The sequence below is a fragment of the Eriocheir sinensis genome, chromosome 22 (genome assembly GCF_024679095.1).
Source record: "Eriocheir sinensis breed Jianghai 21 chromosome 22, ASM2467909v1, whole genome shotgun sequence".
In the NCBI taxonomy this organism is placed as follows: domain Eukaryota; kingdom Metazoa; phylum Arthropoda; class Malacostraca; order Decapoda; family Varunidae; genus Eriocheir; species Eriocheir sinensis.
Window position 1 is genome coordinate 963,102 of NC_066530.1, and position 15,851 is coordinate 978,952.

The 15,851-nt window shown below is 40.7% G+C and overlaps 1 long non-coding RNA gene across 1 annotated transcript in view; it reads left to right on the forward strand.

Moving 5' to 3' along the window:
* The first annotated feature begins 208 nt into the window (after window positions 1-208).
* The window catches only part of LOC127001889 (uncharacterized), a 38,335-nt gene continuing 22,692 nt past the window's right edge, over window positions 209-15,851 (forward strand). Inside the window, exon 1 of the long non-coding RNA XR_007755529.1 lies at window positions 209-635. This is a non-coding gene — a long non-coding RNA (uncharacterized LOC127001889). The remainder of the gene's footprint in view (window positions 636-15,851) is intronic.

Sequence of the window (15,851 nt, forward strand, 5' to 3'; positions counted from 1 at the left end):
CTTGCAACAATAAACTTTAAATCAATCAAATCTCTAGAGGAATATAAAAAATATCCCAGAACAAAGAATTATTAATAACCTAGCTAAAGTTAAATCGATTAATTGGCCGCATCCGGCAATCCTAAAAAAAATGCTTATACATTATCTTTAACAGACTTTTTCACCCAGTACCTAATTTACTTGTTTTGCTCATCTTATCCTTCATTCATTTTTACCTATCACAGCAGAAGTCGATGGTGAAACGTAACGTTATTTTCAACAGCCCCGGACACACCGGCCATAAGATTTTTTCATAACAGTGCATTTAGTAATTATAAGGATATCATCATCGCACAAAGTATATTAACATTCATAACACAAGAAACACCTTATAGCTTTGTTAGGTGGATGACCTTCTCGATGTGGCTGATACCAGTACGTGTGTCCTTACGTAGAAAATAAAATTCCACCATGACGCCACGTGAAAATGATATGATGGTGTGTTTGTCCCGTAGGGAAGACGTAATGTAAACAAAACTGACACCAGCAGGGGCGGGAACGTGAACAGTGCCACGCCTGACACCTCAAACCACGGGTAAACCTTGGAGGCACTCGACCTGCAGGAGACACCATCGGGGGACACAAATTCATTCAAGGTTTGGAAATATTAAATCAGAACTTGTTTTTAGTATTTCTACCACGAGCATGAGGGCCATTGAAGACAAGGGTTAGTTTCATTAATGCGCCGATATCTCGTCTCCTACTTATCCAACTACTCTTCTGCTGCCATGTATGTGTTCTGCTAACCTTCAGCAGTACAGCAAAAGGGTGTGCAGATCGAAACACGGGTTAATATAGTGAAAATAGCTACACATTCAAGGTTCGTAAAATTAAAATCAACTTTTTTTTTTTTTTTCGAATTTCTACCACGAGCTTGAGGCAAAGGTTAGTTTTATAAATACCCCAATATCTCATCTCCTACTTAACCAGCTGCCCTTCTGCTTCCATGTATGTGTTCTGCTAACCTCATTTTCAGCCCTACCGGAAAACAGTAGGAGAGGGTGTGGAGATCGAAACACGTGTGAAAATAGTGAAAATAATGGTTAAGATTCGTTTTAGGTCCATGCCAGTATCTCATTACCTACCTTATGAAACATCAGTATCTCTTCATATATCTTTTCTACAAACCTTCAACAGTCATGGAAACGCTTTGAAAATCCAATTCACGGACTTTTTTTTTACTCTTGAATATATGAGATAATGTTTACGAAAGCGCGTTGCCTCCTCTGGTGCTGGCCGCGGCGACGCTGCAGCCGGTGTTGTGAGAAATACCTCCTCGCTGAAATAAGTCACATATAACTGAGGGGGGGTCCAGGGGGGGGGGGGGGGCGTAGCCCCCCCTGGTTAGAAGGGGGGGGCGAGGGGGGCGCACCCCCCCCCGTAGTAGGTCGGAAAGTTCGGGTGGTGTAGTTTAAATATGCTCCCCGACCCTAAGCCCTCAGCGAGCTATTTTGCGGCTGCGGCGGCTGCAGTGTCGCCGTGGCCAGCACCAGAGGAGGCGACGCGCTTTTGTAAACAGTATCCCCTATTTTCAAGAGTAAAAAAACGTCCCCTTGAATTGGATTTTCAAAGCGTTTCCATGACTGTTGAAGGTTTGTAGAAAAGATATATGAAGAGATAGTGATGTTTCATAAAGTAGATTATGAGATACTGGCACGGACCTAATACGAATCTTTACCAAAATAACTTCAAATTCATTCAAGGTTCATAAAATTATCCTCAGAAATTGTTTTTAGTATTTCTACCACGAGCTCGAGGGGCCATTGAAGACAGCTGTTGAAGGAAAGATCGGCAAGGGTTAGTTTCATCAATGCCCTGATATCTCGTCTCCTTCCTAACCAGCTGCTCTTCTGCTGCCATGTATGTGTTCTGCTAACCTTCAGCCCTCCTGGAAAACAGCAGAAAAGGGTGTAGAGCTCATGATGAGTGTGAAAATAGCCATGATATGTGTGTGTGGGAACCCATGAGAGACATTTTCTCAGTGCTATCAGAGAATACGCCTCTGTGGTCTAGTGGTCAGCGTGCCTGGCTTCTACTCTGTGGGCCCTGGTTCGAATCCCGGCCCGGGCAGTCGGCGTGCAGCTCACCCAGCTGTTCATCCTCCCTTTCGGGCTGGTCGATAAATGGGTACCTGGGAAACCTGGGGAAGGTACAGTGTGGTAACCCGGATGTCACACTGGCCCTGTGTCCCGGGGTAATGGGCTTCCTCCCACCACAGGCTCAAGGGCCAATGCGACGGAGATGAGCACCGAGGCCATGCGCTGCTAGCGTATGCCCCCAACTTTACCTTTACCTATCAGAGAACGGAGTGGAGACATGATCGAGGTTTACAAAATCATTCAAGGTTTGGAAATATTAGCTTCCACTTCTTTTTTCCCTCCCTCTTTCTCTACAGTCCAGTCCAGGCCAGTTGTAAGCGTGGGGCTGCCTTTGTAACGGCTCCCAATGGACCGCCACATATGTGGCCACTCAACTCCAAGCTGTCCTTTCATTTCCTTCTTTTTTTTTTTTCTGGATGAGAGAGAGAGAGAGAGAGTTCAAGAGTTCAAGTTATAGACTAGAGTGTGTCTGAGGCTGTCTCCGGGATACACGGCCATGGTGCCGCCATCGCTCCAAGCTGATGATGGCACACACTTCACTCCTGCCCGGTTTCAGTTTTTCTCCATGTCAAATGGTAGTCAGGAAATTGGGTAGGAGTAAAGTGTGTGCAGTCATTGGCTTGGAGTGGTGGCGGTACCAAGGTCCTGTATCCTGGAGGCAGCCTCAGACGCACTCTAGTACAGAACTTGAATTATATGGAAAGTACTGCTTTGACAGTTCACCGACTGGCCATGCGTGGCGCTGCCTGTATAGCCAATATGGTCCATTATGGTCCTTATTCTTGATTGGCGTTGTTGAGTCTTTTGTTGTGGTGAATTTTCTTTTTTCTTCTGATCCAGATTTTTGTGATATAATTTTTTCTGTCTTCAATTTCTTCCAGTGATAACGGTTGGAACACTAATATATTGGCTATTAAGTGTCTTTTCACATTTTCTTCTTTTTATCTTCCACAATTTCCCTCTCTAACCCTCTTTCTTCTTCAGTTTCTCCTCTCCCTTATATTCTCCTTCCTTCCCCCATGTCGTTTTCTCTCAATAATCCTCACTGTCTTCCTTTTCTTTTCTACCACCTTATCTTACTCTCCATTTCTTCTTCTACCTTATTTATCTTCTTCCCTTCCTTACGTTTCTCTAAATTATAACTTCTTATATAATCTCTACCACACACTTCAAGGGGCCATTGCAGACCATGCCCACACATCATTTATCGCACGTTGTTTCCTCCCTCCGGTCATTCTACGCCATATATTCACAGTCTTATTTTCTTAAACCTCTCGGCGCCTCAGTTCGCCTGTTTGAAAAGCCTCGCGTGGAAGTTCCTGGGCTTGTCATGGACTGTTTTATGATCCTAGTGATAGTTTTACACGACCTCTGCACCATGAACTGAAAAACACCCATAAAAAACAAGTAAATCTTCTCTGTGACCTCGGGAAATAGTCGTAATGGGAGCTGAAAAGCCTCTCGTGGTAGTTCCTGGGCTTGTCATGGACTGTTTTATGATCCTAGTGATAGTTTTACACGACCTCTGCAACATGAACTGGAAAACACCCATAAAAACCCAGTTAATCTTCTCTGTGACCTCGGGAAATAGTCGTAATGGGAGCTGAAAAGCCTCTCGTAAAAGTTCCTGGGCATGTCATGGGCTGTTTTATGATCCTAGTGATAGTTTTACACGACCTCTGCACCATGAACTGGAAAATCACCACGCATAAAAACCCGGTTAATCTTCTCTGTGACCTCGGGGAATAGTCGTAATGGGAGCTGAAAAGCCTCTCGTGGTAGTTCCTGGGCTTGTCATGGACTGTTTAATGATTCTAGTGATAGTTTTACATGACCTTTGCACCCAGAACTGGAAAACACTCATAAAAAAAACAGGTAAATCTTCTCTGTGACCTCGGGAAATATTCGTAATGGGAGCTGAAAAGCCTCTCGTAAAAGTTCCTGGGCTTGTCATGGACTGTTTAATGATTCTAGTGATAGTTTTACATGACCTCTGCACCATGAACTGAAAAAAACACTCATAAAAACCCGTTAATCTTCTCTGTGACCTCGGGGAATAGTTGTAATGGGAACTGAAAAGCCTCGTAGAAGTTCCTGGGCTTGTCATGAACTGTGTAATGATACTAGTGATAGTTTTACATGACCTTTGCACCCAGAACTGGACAACACTCATAAAAAAACAGGTAAATCTTCTCTGTGACCACGGGAAATATTCATAATGGGAGCTGAAAAGCCTCTCGTAAAAGTTCCTGGGCTTGTCATGGACTGTTCTGTGATGCTGGTGATGATTTTACACGACTTCTGCACACTGAACTGAAAAAATATTCATAAAAACCCGGTTAATCTTCTCTGTGGCTTTGATAAATAGTCGTAACGGGAGCCCGAGACGTTTATGAATATATGGGCCACTATTCAAAGGAGGTTTCTGAGGCTTGGTCATTACTGTACATGGCCTCTTTAGCTCCCACACTCCTCGCACATAAGAACAGCTCCATGGCATGCGTATCGTGGACTCATGGGCAGAGAGGCGATATTATAGGCTCCTGCAGATTGTTAGGAGGATACAAGGCTTGCCAGAGTATTATACATGGCTTGGTAGTGCCCTGAGGAGATGCTACGAGAGAGAGAGAGAGAGAGAGAGAGAGAGAGAGAGAGAGAGAGAGAGAGAGAGAGAGAGAGAGAGAGAGAGAGAGAGAGAGAGAGAGAGAGAGAGAGAGAGAGAGAGAGAGAGAGAGAGAACATTGAACATTTGAACATTTATTCATAATCACAAATACATTAAAGTATATAAATTACATATATAATTGCAGTTAGCCATTTTAAAGCTAAGCTTTTTAGGCAAACATATTAACCCCTTCGCGCCGGATGTTCAAAAAGCCCGCCTGGCTGATATACGGTGTGCTCGGCCACGCGTGGCAGCGCGCGGGAAACCTGAGCCGGCATGTATCTGCTTGTCGCCTCCGTATATTATGCTGCTGAAAGCCCTCATTACATGTATCCCGTATTTGCAAAGCAGCATACACGACGAGTCAACATATACCTGCTATGCATAATATAAATTGCGTCAACGCGAAAAAAAAAGCGAAATAAAGAAAGGGGAGAAAGGGGCAAGGGGGAAAGAAATAGAGAAAGCAGATGATTGTGTAGAGGAGGGAGAATGTCGAGAAATTATCAGCGAGAGAGAGAGAGAGAGAGAGAGAGAGAGAGAGAGAGAGAGAGAGAGGTGGGCGAGACGTGATGGTGTCGGCACCACCGTAGCCAGATTATCATACTTGTAGCCTCGTATTTACCGGTTTCTGAGCCATAACTATTGCCAAAACACACCAATAATTAACCATTCTAAAGATAACTGTATATGAAGGCAATTATTGGGGTTGAGGAGGCAGATTTTTGGGTCGGAAATTGGCAGACAGGAGGCCGAGTACGACAATCTGGCAACGTTGGTTGGCGCCTCGGTGTCTGAGAGAGAGAGAGAGAGAGAGAGAGAGAGACTTCCTAATTTTAGACACAAGGCGGGAAGGAGGCGGTGCATACTGTAGCTCATTTTTTGTGATTGGTGGGAACAAGGATGGTGGGAGGAGCAATAGGATTTCAAGGACAGCATACGGCGTCTTTACTTACTAACCAACACAAAGTACGGGACAACTCAATAGAAGAAGAAACAGAATAAAAATATGACGCCCACGTAGGCGTCATCGTATATACTATTGGGGCTTCATGACGCCTACGTAGGCGTCATCGTATTGAAGGGGTTAAGTATATGTTGTAGCATGTGGTGAAGGACGATGCATCTTATATATATCTAACATTAGGTATCATGATAGTATATTACAAATGGCACTAATGACAAGAGAACGTTATTGAAATAAACATGACAAATCAACAAAGAGACAATAGGTGTATATTTAACATTATGGGTAGCTAGGATTTATAATCACAGAAAATATAAGTATATGTATAATCTAATACAAAATTATTGTTTAGTTTGGTACATAAGGTAATTACCTTTATGACAAGAGACATTATAGATATATTAATGAATAGAGAGTTAATTGGGTTAGTAGGTGGCTGAAATATGATTTTTAAATCTACTTTTAAATGTGGTGCTGGAGGGTGCATCCTGAATTTGGAGAGGAAGAGAGTTCCATACAACAGCCCTAAGTAAGAAATTGAGTGCTTAAATTTTGTTAGTCGATGTTGAGGAATGCTGAGAGCATCGCGGTGACGGGTGTTATGGTCATCAAATGGAAGAAGGTTTTGTATTTTATTCCTATTTGCATACTTAAAAGTACCTATAGCAAGTTTAGTAATATCATCTAGTTCCAACATTTTTATTTCTTTAAAGAGAGGATTTGTATGTTCCAGATAGTTAGTGTTTGTTATTATTCTTATTATTTTCTTGAGTTGTAATTTCAAAGGAATTAGATAAGTAGAGTATGTTGTGCACCATATGGGGTTGCAGTAGGTAAATTGTGGGTGAATGTGAGCATAATAAATGTCCTTTAGCACATCTTGTGGCATGAAGTCCTTTGCTTGATAGAGTGGGGCAATGTGCCTTGAGATTTTTAAAGTAGGATATTTATATGATACTTACAAGTTAAGGAATCATCGAAGGTAACGCCAAGAAATTTTATTTCATCAGTTTTAGAGATTGTTTGATTATTTATTTGTAAGCAAGGAAGATTTAGATTGTGTTTTACTGTAAATAACATGTAATGAGTTTTGCTAGCATCAATAGTTAGTCTGTTACATAGGCACCATTCATAAAGTTTTTTTAGTTCACTATTAGCACTGTGCATAAGTTGATCTGAGTTTGGGCTTGTCAGGCACATTGTCAAGTCATCAGCAAATAATATTGTTTTAGACTCAGAAAAAATATTTGATATGTCATTAATGTATATTAGAAACAATAATGGACCCAAGACACTTCCTTGAGGAACACCTAGCGTGACTGTTGTTGTTGAAGACTTTTCACCGTTAAGAATAATATGTTGCAGTCTGTCTGTTAAGTAATCTTTAAGCCAAGAAAGTATTTGGCCACGAATTCCATAATGGTGCATTTTACTCAGAAGAATTTTGTGGTTAACAGTGTCAAAGGCTTTAGCAAAGTCAGTAAAGATGGATAGAACAGAGAGTTTGTTATCAAGAGCATAAAATACATCATTAGAAAATTTATTAAGTGTGGTAAAAGTGTTACAGTTTCGTCTGAAGCCATACTGGGAGGGGTTAAGAATATTTTTGCTTTTCAAATAATGTGTTAGGTGTAGTTTCATAGGAGTTTCGAATATCTTTGAAAATACGGTAAGTTGAGAAATTGGTCAATAATTTTTAGGGTCATTAGTAGGTCCAGTTTTATGTATAGGAGTAATTTTTGCAGTTTTTAACATAGTTGGAAAGGTTCCTGATGCTTCAGAGTGATTAAAGAGTATAGTCAAAGGTACTGAGATTAGATTAGCATTTCTTTTGATAACAGGAACTGCTATGTCATTTATACCAGAACTCTTCTTATTTAAAGACTTAATTACTGCAAGTAAATCATAAGTTGTGATAATAGGAAATACCAATGAATGTGGGTAATTATCTCATATAATCTTTTGGGTTTGTATTGGATTGTGGGAGATTACTGTCAAGTTTAGGTGCAATACTAGAAAAGTAATTCCTAAATGCTTCAGAAATATCTGATGGACTATTTAATAAAGAGTTGTTATACTGTAAAGTTTTAATTGTATTTTTATTGTATGAATTACCTTTTATCTCGTTAATAGTTTGCCAAATTTTCTTTGTGTTGGTTCTGAAGTTAATAAATATTTGACGGTAATGGTTTACTTTGGCAGCACATATAACTTGGGTTAAATTATTTCTACATTGTTTGAATCTGTCGTGTCAAGTTATTCCCAGTTTATACATCTTAAACAGTTTACATTTATATTTGATTGAGTTTAATATGCCAGTAGTGAGCCATGCATTTTGAAGCCTTTTTGCAGTAATATGTTTTGTTTTTATTGAAAAGCATTTGTTATAGAGTTTATAGATAGTATTAAAGAAAAGGTTGAAATTATCATTTACATCTGGCAGAATGAGGATTTCTTCCCAATTAATTCTATGTAGTTCACTGGTAAATAAATTATGGTTATTTGTATTGAAATTTCAAAGAGTAACCTTATGTTTGAAGCTTGTTGCAGATTGTTGGGTGATATTTATGAATACAGGGAGATGATCTGACATACAGTACCGGACAATACCAGATATGGATGGGTGTGTGAAGTTAGTCCAGATATGGTCTAGTAGTGATGGTTGGCCAAGGTTAGGACTATCAGGAAATCTAGTTGGTCGAGATATGTGTGGAAAGTAGTTGAGAGTTTGCATAGCATTGAGAAATAAACTCGTAGGAAGATGAGTGGCATGTTCATGTAAATTGATGCCGAGATCACCAAGTACAATTGTTTTGTTATGTTTAAAAGTTTCATTAGATAGTAAGTCATTGATAATATGGGTGAATTCATCAACAGCTATATGTTTACTTTGGGGTCTGTAGATAACTGAAATTATGAAATTAGTGTCTCCAATTTTTAGTTTGGATGAAAAAAATTATATATTTTTATTAATGAAGGAAAATTGTTCTAGAACCTCAGCATTTATTACATTTTTGGTATAGGCAGCAATCCCTCCATGCTCTCTATCAGTTCTGACTAAGAGAAAAGGAGTATAACCCTCTATTGGATAAATATGTTTAGTGTGTTCCTGTAAGCATGTTTCTGTTCAGGCAATTACATCAGGTAGATTGGGTAAAACACAGAGAAAAGATTTTAGTGAATCAAAGTTTTCGTGTAAAGATCTAATATTGACATGTATTATGCTGATAAAATTGTTTCCTAGTGATTTTACATTTAAACCATATTCCTCGGTGTTGCAGTATCTCGATAAGGAGTTGGTATCACAGTGACATGAAATTTTTCTATTACACTTAATTCAAAGTTATAAGTATTAATATTATCTTCGTTTTGGTGTACATCATATAAAGATTTGTATAAGTTCTCCATAAATTACAAGTAATAACTAATAACTAAAGCTGAGATAAGAGAGAGAGAGAGAGAGAGAGAGAGAGAGAGAGAGAGAGAGAGAGAGAGAGAGAGAGAGAGAGAGAGAGAGAGAGAGAGAGAGAGAGAGAGAGAAACCAAGACTTGAAGATGTTGACACTCCAGGTATGACAAAAAGATGGTATAATTGATAAGGCAAAGGTACATAAGGGATTAAACAACATAATAATAACAATAATAATGGCAATACATTTCTTAAAAGGTGTTCATATGAAATTATGAGAGAGAGAGAGAGAGAGAGAGAGAGAGAGAGAGAGAGAGAGAGAGAGAGAGAGAGAGAGAGAGAGAGAGAGAGAGAGAGAGAGAGAGAGAGAGAGAGAGAGAGAGAGATTTTTTTAATCCTGAGTTCTAGGCCATTCTTCGCTGGGAAGCTTCTTACTAACTGCCTCAGTGATCATTCCAACACTATAGTTCCTAATTTCTCAGTAAAACATTAAGAATTTTAAAAGATAAGAACAGTAAAATAAACTCTACTTAGTTTCTTATTGGGGAGAGAGCACAGTTTATATAAGCCTTCCCCAGACACTGTAAGGCACTATGTCAACTGTTCGTCAAGTCTATAAAGTGGAGTGAATTGAACTCAATCCTGTAATTTTAAACTTATCGGCGCCTCGGTTGGCTTGTTTGAAAGGCCTCTCATAAAAGTTGCTGGGATTTTCATGGAGTGTTTTGTGATCCTAGTGATGGTTTACAAGACTTCTGCGCCATGAACCGGAAAAAAACTCGCATGGAAACCCGGTTATTTTTTTCTGTGGCCTTGGGAAATAGTCGTAATTGGAGCTGAAAGGCCTCTCGTAAAAGTTGCTGGGATTTTCATGGTGTTTTGTGATCCTAGTGATGGTTTACAAGACTTCTGCGCCATGAACCGGAAAAAAACTCGCATGGGAACCTGGTTAATCTTTTCTGTGGCCTTGGGAAATAGTCGTAATTGGAGCTGAAAGGCCTCTCGTAAAAGTTGCTGGGGTTTTCATGGAGTGTTTTGTGATCCTAGTGATGATTTACTATAGCCATGAACCGGAAAAAAACTCGCATGGAAACCCAGTTATTTTTTTCTGTGGCCTTGGGAAATAGCCATAATTGGAGCTGAAAAGCCTCTCGTAAAAGTTGCTGGGGTTTTCATGGAGTGTTTTGTGATCCTAGTGATGGTTTACAAGACTTCTGCGCCATGAACCGGAAAAAAACTCGCATGGAAACCCGGTTATTTTTTTCTGTGGCCTTGGGAAATAGTCGTAATTGGAGCTGAAAAGCCTCTCGTAAAAGTTGCTGGGATTTTCATGGAGTGTTTTGTGATGCTAGTGATGGTTTTACTTGACTTCTGCGCCATGAACCGGAAAAAAACTCGCATGGGAACCTGGTTAATCTTTTCTGTGGCCTTGGGAAATAGTCGTAATTGGAGCTGAAAAGCCTCTCGTAAAAGTTGCTGGGATTTTCATGGAGTGTTTTGTGATCCTAGTGATGGTTTACAAGACTTCTGCGCCATGAACCGGAAAAAAACTCGCATGGAAACCCAGTTATTTTTTTCTGTGGCCTTGGGAAATAGTCATAATTGGAGCTGAAAAGCCTCTCGTAAAAGTTGCTGGGATTTTCATGGAGTGTTTTGTGATGCTAGTGATGGTTTACAAGACTTCTGCGCCATGAACCGGAAAAAAACTCGCATGGAAACCCGGTTAATCTTTTCTGTGGCCTTGGGAAATAGTCGTATTGGGAGTCCTATACGTTTCCCTCTTTGCCATCATGACTTTCTTCAGTAGGCTAGAACATTCTCACACCTATTCACTTCTATACAAATACCAACTCTATATCATCATTTTTTTCAGCATTACATTTTTGTGGCTATTCACTATCAATCTTATGCCATCTTTGCCTTTGATACCCTCTTCCTTACCAACTCTTCTTCTCAGCTACTTTAAAGGGGCTTTTACACTGGGGAAATTTTCCATGGATCTTCAGTCAAACCACGATTTTTGCTAGCGTGGTTCTCATTTGTTTCTTGTTATTGCTGCTGATGATGATGGTGAGTAATACCGTCGTCCTTCGGTGAAATCTACCGTAGCTTTGGAAGGTCATGGACACGTCAGAAAATCACGGAAATATGAGAACCACGCCAGCGGAAATCATGGTTTGACTGAAGATCCACAGAAAATTTGCCCAGTGTAATAGCCCCTTAAGAATGTGTGCCTCACCTCAGCCTGTCGCCGCCGGTGCCACTTTTCCAAGAACACACACGAGGACGGCGGAACAAAACCTTCGAAGGCCGCCAAGTTTTCGCTAAAGGCTCGTGACATGACGGACGAAACTAATTATTTCTGACATTTTGATGCGTTTTTAAGAACCTGATCACTTTTTCCGTCGTACAGTTGTGTTTCGTAAGGTAAAATTATAGTGTTAGTGTAACAGAAGGTTAAGTATGGAATGTACACAGGATCACAAAAGTAGGTATAAGTATTGCAAGTAATTAAGTGTGTCTCCCTCCGACCGTTCCATATTTTGTTTTGTTTCTCACGAAGAGGTCCCTGGATACCGGAATGCGGAAGTCTAACGGTCGGAGGGAGACACTTAATTACTTACAATACTTATACCTACTTTGTGATCCTGTGTACATTCCATACTTAACCTTCTGGCATTACATTAGGGGCACACACTATATAGCTGCGCGTGGCCTCAGTGCTCATCTCCGCCTCATTGCCCTTGAGCAGTGGTTCTTAACCTTTTCCGAGGCGCCGAACCCTAACGAAAACCTCCGCACAGTAGCCGAACCCCTCAACTATAAAGAAAAACAAAACAAAATACAAATGGAAGAATTGCCTCAAAATTCAAGAGTATATTGATTTTGGGTAATACAAAGAATGGATTCCGTTTTAATTCATAAAAATATTAAAGAAAATTTGCTTAAAATTCAATTCCAAGATTGCAGTGTCTTTCGGGAGGGTCTTCGCCGAACCCCTGAGACTGGCTCGCCGAACCCAGGTTAAGAACCACTGCGGGCCTTGAGCCGCCTGTGGTGGGTAGGAACCATCACCCCGGGACACAGGGCCAGCGTGACACCCGGGTTACCAGTGTACCTTTCCTAGGCTTCCCCAGGTGCCCATTTTTCCACCAGCCCAAAATGGAGGATGGACAGCTGAGAGGGCTGCACGCCGACTGCCCTGGTCAGGATTCGAACCCGGGCCAGGGGGTTTGTAGTTAGGCATGCTAACCACTACGCAACGGATGAATTGTGAGTGCCAGTTGCCAGTAATAATGTTAGGTAGATGGCCTGTACAGTCTGACACGCTGGAGACAACGCTGGCCAGCAGGTGGTGCTTACAAGCACCGGGCAAGAGCCACAGCCCGGAGGCACAGGCAGGGAGACCAACGGCTGTCTTTATTCCTGAGGCGCCACGGGCAAGAGTCACAGCCCGGAGGCACAGGCAGGGAGACCAACGGCTGTCTTTATTCCTGAGGCGCCACGGGCAAGAGTCACGGCCCGGAGGCACAGGCAGGGAGACCAACGGCTGTCTTTATTCCTGAGGCGCCACGGGCAAGAGTCACGGCCCGGAGGCACAGGCAGGGAGACCAACGGCTGTCTTTATTCCTGAGGCGCCACGGGCAAGAGTCACGGCCCGGAGGCACAGGCAGGGAGACCAACGGCTGTCTTTATTCCTGAGGCGGTGATACAGGCAAAATTGAGCCTGGGCATCCACACGCCTGTTATCTTAGCTCAAGCTCGTGTATGTGGGGTTCTTTTCGACTGATATGGCGTCTAGAGCTAGCATGATCATCATTCTTTGTTGTGATGACAAAGACCATGTCAAAATTTGCCTCATTAAATAAGAAATTACATAAAGTTCGGCAGCTTTTCCTCGTCGCCAAGCCATCCTCCAGCAGCGCTCCGACACCCATGATTGCACATTCATTTTTCTCAGAAAATAGGATACCAATCACATTTTCATCAACATATTTCCACAGGTGAATACTTAGGGCATGTTCACACCAAGTTGCGACACCTGAGATTCATTAATAATGACAGGGGAAGGAAAAATATAGGCCCCTGTCATTGGCAAAATTGAGCCACCACCACCACCACCACTAACACCACCACCACCACCACCACTAACACCACCACCACCACCACTAACACCACCACCACCACCATTACCAACATAACCGCAATTAAAAGAAAAAGAATATCAATACCAATACAAGCATTATACGATTATCATGTATTTATTATTATTATTATTATTATTATTATTATTATTATTATTATTATTGTTGTTGTTGTTGTTGTTGTTTTTGTTGTTGTTTTTGTTGTTATTGTCTTTGTTGTTGTCGTCAGGTGAGACCTTTTTGAAGGCTGGTTCGATTCACCTTACCTGCCTGCTCCTTAATTATTCCCTTCACCTGTTTGGCCGTCGTGAGAGAGAGAGAGAGAGAGAGAGTGAGGGAGAGAGAGAGAGAGAGAGAGAGAGAGAGAGAGATATGATGGGGGGGTTGGGCATTACTATTATAGACAGTGAGTGAGCTACAGGACGCAGTTTTTTCTCTCTCTCTCTCTCTCTCTCTCGTCAAAGCTCAGATTCTCACAGCAATGCATTGATTCAGCAAATAAAGCGAACAGAATGTTGGTCTTCATTAAAAGAAACTTTTTATTCAAGAATAAAGATGTAATACTTGCACTCTGCAGTAGTTTAGTCAGACCCCAATAGGAATATGCGGTACAGTTTTGGTCTCTCACCATGCAAAGGATATTGATAAATTAGAAGGTGTTCAGCGTCGGGCAACAAAAATGATCCCTTCCTTGCGCAACAAATCTTACGAAGAAAGGCTTTCCACCATTAACATGTTCTCTCTTGAGAAACGTTGCCTCTGAGGAAAACTGATCGAATGTTTTAAAATGCTTAATAGTTCCACGAATGTAGACCGATCAACATTGTTTCTGATCGATGACACTTTGCATACGAGAAACAATGGCGTAAAACTCAAATGTAGACAAGTAAATTCAGACAGCACCAAATTTTTCTTCGCCAATGTTGTAGTGCGAGAATGAAATAAGCTCCCACTGTCAGTGGTCCAGTGTAACACGATTGACTCCTTCAAAAACAAGCTCGACCGTCACTTCCTTCAACTTAATATTAACTAGAGTTGAAATGCAACGTTTTGGAGCCTTCTGATTAATGTAGAATTACTTGGGTTTAAGGACAGACCACCTAGTCTGGACCATGGGGTCTGTGTGGTCTGATTTTCTATGTAAATCTATGTAAATCTCTCTCTCTCTCTCTCTCTCTCTCTCTCTCTCTCTCTCTCTCTCTCTCTCTCTCTCTCTCTCTCTCTCTCTCTCTCTCTCTCTCTCTCTCTCTCTCTCTCTCTCTCTCTCTCTCTCTCTCTCTCTCTCTCTCTCCAGAACAAAACTTAACTGCTATATAATTGGTGGCTTTAATATCAATCTCCTTGTCAAAAACGATCATAATCAAAACTTTATAAATCTTTTCTTTTCTAATTTGTTCTTCTCAGTCATAAATAAACCCACCAGAGTAACAAGAACGTCAGCCACAATAAGTGACCACATTTGGACTTTAAGAATTACTGCTGGAGTGGAATACTATTTACTTCAATTTCTGACCATTTTCCTATTGTTAGTTCATTTTCCTTGCATTCTGATAGTGTTTGTAATGCAAAAATCAAATTTTACAAAAGAATTTTTAGCGATGGGAGCACAGAAAAATTTAAATTAGAATTAAGTGCTTATGATTGGAGTGTCTTAACAAGCCATACAGCTGATCAGTGTTTTGAAACATATCTAGAACAATTTCAGTGTCTTTATAATAAACACTTTCCAGCGAAAGAATATACAATTAGGGAAAAACACATGAGAAAAAGTTTCATTACAACCGGAATAAAAAACTCTATCAAAAAACGAAATAGATTACAAAGGTTATATGCCAAGTGGCCAATTACATACGAGACTATTTTTAAGAAGTACAGGAATACCTTAACTTCTATCATAAGGAAAGCTAAAGAAAACTGCTATAAAAGTAAGCTAAAAGAAAGTTCGGGCAACTCAAAGAAAACTTGGGAAATTGTCAATAACATTTTGGGGAAAACTAATCACCTACTTGTATTACTTTTGCCGAGGAAATATTGTCAACAAATACTGAGATAGCAGAGTCGTTTAATAATTATTTTTGCAATATAGCAAACAGTCTTGCCCTAAATGTTCAGCCATCACAGGCACCATTTGAGACGTACCTTCCTCCCTTTTCTTTCTTTAGTCGGCCGACAACGTTGCAAGAAATAAATGATGTGATAAGAAATCTTAAAGTATCTAGCCCAGGTCATGATGACATTGATGTAAGAATTTTAAAGAAATGTAACAATGTAGTTTCTCCCTTTTTAGAGCATGTCATCAATAGATCGTTTGAGGAAGGAACATTCCCTAAAAAGCTTCAAATAGCTCGAGTTGTGCCCATACATAAGAAAGGGGGTACAAGCTCTCGCTCTAATTACAGACCGGTATCAATTCTATCTTGTTTCAGCAAAGTCTTCGAAAAAATCATGGCAACAAGATTAATGGACTATTTAAACATTCGTTATTGTCAAACCATCAGTATGGCTTCAGACCCAAATATAATACAGA